Here is a 3915-nt window from a genome sequence, read left to right as displayed (position 1 = left end):
AGTGATGTCTCCAGGAACAACCCTGCTGCCCATGGCAATAGTGCTCCCAGTGTCCTGCCAGGATCCTGGGGCCAGATGAGCTTCTCATTGGTGCCCAGCACCAGTGGGTCTAGTGGAAGAGGAAAAGGAGCAAGGCTTGAAATGTATGGAGCCAGAAGCCAGTCTAAGAAAAATCTTATGATCAGACATGCTATTATCAGGAGAGGATTCCGTTCTCATTATTACCTAGTCAAAATAAATGTTCTCCCTTGTAAGGAATAATTTGTAATGCATATACACAAATGTAAATGAATCTTTTTTTTTTATGGGACGAAAAAGAATCTAAGGACGGGTGCAGTGGCTCATGCCTGTAATCCCAGCACTTTGGGAGGCCGAGGTGGGTGGATCACTTGAGGCCAGGATTTTGAGACCAGCCTGGCCAACGTGGTGAAATCCTGCCACTACTAAAAATGCAAAAATTAGCTGGGTATTGTGTGTACACCTGTAATCCCAGCTACTCAGCTACTTGGGTGGCTGAGGCACAAGAATCACTTGAACCCTGGAGGTAGAGGTTGCAGTGAGCTGATATTGCTCCACTGCACTCCAGGCTGGGTGACAGAGCAAGACTGTCTCAAAAAAAGAAAGAAAAAGAATACATCAAAATTTTTGTGTCTATAGGACAAAACCTTACCCAATGCCACATGAGTCTGTCTGTGTGTCCACCTGCACGTTGCATGCCACCAACTATCCATAACTTTAAAAAAAAGCTTTACCTGACCACACTAGAGGAACTATCTTTCTGTCCTGTTAAAAGCAATACCAAACATTTTTGTCATATGAAAAGGCAAAATGTATGCAAGAGAAAGATGTAGGAAAACGTACAATACAATCAGGTAACTATTAAAATATTCAATACTGTATAGTTTTGTGACATACAGAAATTTAGCAGCTTTTAAGAATTTAAATAAACCCCATTCCTAACTAATTTTGTATGTGTCATTTTGTATGTTGTTTTCTTTAATTTTGAGCCCCACACAGCCTGGATCTGAAAGGGCTCATTCATCCATGCGTTTGTTCAGCAGATGCTTACGGAGCCACCACTGCAGGCACAGGCAGCAACGCAGCCAGAAAGAAAGCTGGTGCTGGCGTCAAGGGGTGAACAGCCAGGCGGGGGACATGATAGTCAGCATGTAAACAAGCACATTCACGGGAAGCTGCAGAGCTGCAAGGTGGAGGGAGCAACAGAACCGCAAGGAGGAAGGGGAAAGGGTACTTGCAATGGGCTGGTCAGGAGGACCTCTGAGGAGCTGATGCTTAAGCAGAGACAAGGGTAATGGGAAGGGAACAAGCAGGCCAGGAGCTGAGGAAACAGTGTGCAGGGGCCACGACACATGCAAATGTCCTGAGACTGTGCCGTGGCGGCTGGCGGGAGGTTATCATGTTCCAAAAAGAAGAGCAAGGCCAATGGGGTCAGACAGATGACAGTGAGGGCTGGGTGGTGAGTGGAGATGGACCGAAGGGCCCCGTGAGGAGACAGCATGCACTGGCGCTCTGTCCCCACGGCTGTGATGAAAGACAACATGTGAACATTACACCAAGCAGGAAGAGTGATTAAAGGCGATACAGAGACTCCCATGTTCTCCGCCAGCAAACTTCCTGCTTCTTCCTTGGTCTGGTCTAATTACACACAGACTCCCGTCTTGACCAGTCACCCCAGAACTCATGTGTAAAGCTAATATGCAGAAATGAGGCTTACAAAAGGGCAGGGAGAGACTTCCAATTAAACATCTTCTGCAGCAAATGGGAAATGGGGCCCTTTAATGTCGACTCCAGCTGGTGCCTTCTAAAAGAAAACCAGGCAGAAATACATGATGGTTGGGACACTTTCTCCAAATATCAAAGCTGAATAGATTCTTTTTCAACTTCAGCACAGCGATCCTTCTCTAAACAGCACCAGCCAATGGAAGTCACAGCTCTTCTTACTCCGGAGAGTTATATAGAATCAGTCCCTTTGTATATATTTTTAAGCCGAGAAATTTGCATTCTCCTTGTTTTTCTTTGGAAATGGTGACTCAAGTCTTTTGCTGGTCTTGTCCTCAAAGAACAGGAGGAGTGACTGCTCTCACCGGACAGATAGCTTATTCTGAGGGGAGGGCTGGGGGGATTCACCACGCCTCTGGTGTCTCAGCTGCTTGAAAATCAAAGCGGAACTCTCACAGTGGCCTATCCCTGAGCAGCTCAGGGAGCCTGATGAGCATCATTTCAAAGCCACGCCATGAGCGAGATGGAGTCCGAGCAGGCCTGGACCAGAAGCAAAGAGCAGCCGTTCACACGAGAACGCATGGCCTTCCTTCATCAGGTGGAGGTGACCACTGAAGAAAACAGCTGCAGGCTGGGTCTACAGTGGGTGTCACATAAGGAATCCCCAAGCCAGCCCGGCTGGAATTAGCTGCCACCTGTGCCTGCCCACGGGGCACTCTGTGTACATCCACTACAGCTCACGGTGCTGGAGCTCCTAGTCCCCATGGCTGTCTGTGCTACAGATCTTGAACTCTTAAAAGGCAGGGGGCATGTGTGGTTTGACTTTGCTTGATAAAAAGTCACCCCCCCCCCACCACACACACAGTACCTGGCATGCAGTGGGAACTCAGGAGCTATTGAATGAATGCAGTGAGCTGACACCCTGGCTGCAGGACACGGAAATGCATACACAGGGCCATGAAGCCCCACTAAGCCCATGGCGCTGAAACTCCTGGAACACCTGCTGACCACAGTTCCTCAATGGCTTTCTCCAAGAGCACATCAGAATGGAAGCACCAGGGCCTCTCCATCTCTGGGTGCATACAATAACTGCATCAATACACATGGTCCAATGGTCAGCCCAATTGCTCATCTTATCCAGGAAAATCTCCATAAGAAATCCAGCATTCTGGGGGAGAAGGCTACTGGCTAGAGGACACAGAGACACACGTGCTGTGGGGCTGGAACCTGCAGGATAGCTGGGCTGGGAGGCAGCCTGAGCTGTTGGCTGGGAGTGGAACCAGCTACCTTGGAAGGAAGTGAGGTGTCTGTCCACAAGCACCCACACAAAGCCAGAGGGCCCTGTTATACTGGGAGGGAAGCTGGATGGCATTACAGTTCGCCCCTCTCAGCTTGGGTATGAATCCATCATTGTTTGTTTGTCCTGAGAAAGCACACTGCCATATGTTAACTTGGCTACTGCAGTTAGAATGGATCAGGAAAAAAACCTTACTATTCCTATTCATCAAATCATTGCCTGGTTTATTGGTTGTACAGACTTCACGGATAGGGAACCTGAAGATCATATCCAAGGATCAGAACATTTTCTGCAGAGGAGATGTAGAGTCCAGGGATGAACCTCCAGGCTCACCTCATGCCTGCTGAGAGGCACCTGTTTTTCACTCCTTGACTTTGTGCTGAGTCCTGCCTATGCCAGATGCTGCTTTGCAGTGCAGCGAGGATGGGCCCACAGAGCCTCTTCTAGCATGGAGATTAATTCTGGTAAAGGAGGACAGCAAAGAGCCCGTGACAGCATGCCCCCAAAATGAGCACAGCTGTGATAGGGCATGAAAGAGGACTGAGGACAGAGCTAGAGAACTGCACAGAAGGCCAACTTAGGGGTGGGGGGGGTGGTGCAACAAAGGCCTCTCTGGAGAGGTAGCATCCAAGCTGAGACCTAAAGAAGAGAAGGAGAGCAAGATGAGCCAGGCAGGGACCTTCCTGAAACAGGAAAGTATGTACAAGGGCCCTGTGGTTGATGGGGAGGGAAACCACAGCCTGCTGCGGGGCCAGATGGGTGAGCAGTGCTGCAGTGGCACAGGGGAGGGGAACCATCAGTGTGGGGTCCTCATGACCAACGCCCCAGAGGCGGAACACAGAGACACCATTCAGCAAGAACCAGCTTTGATAGGAGAC

This window comes from Pan troglodytes, chromosome 21 (assembly GCF_028858775.2).
Source record: "Pan troglodytes isolate AG18354 chromosome 21, NHGRI_mPanTro3-v2.0_pri, whole genome shotgun sequence".
Lineage (NCBI taxonomy): Eukaryota > Metazoa > Chordata > Mammalia > Primates > Hominidae > Pan > Pan troglodytes.
The sequence above is the reverse complement of the archived record's forward strand: the minus strand, read 5'-3'. Positions refer to the sequence as shown.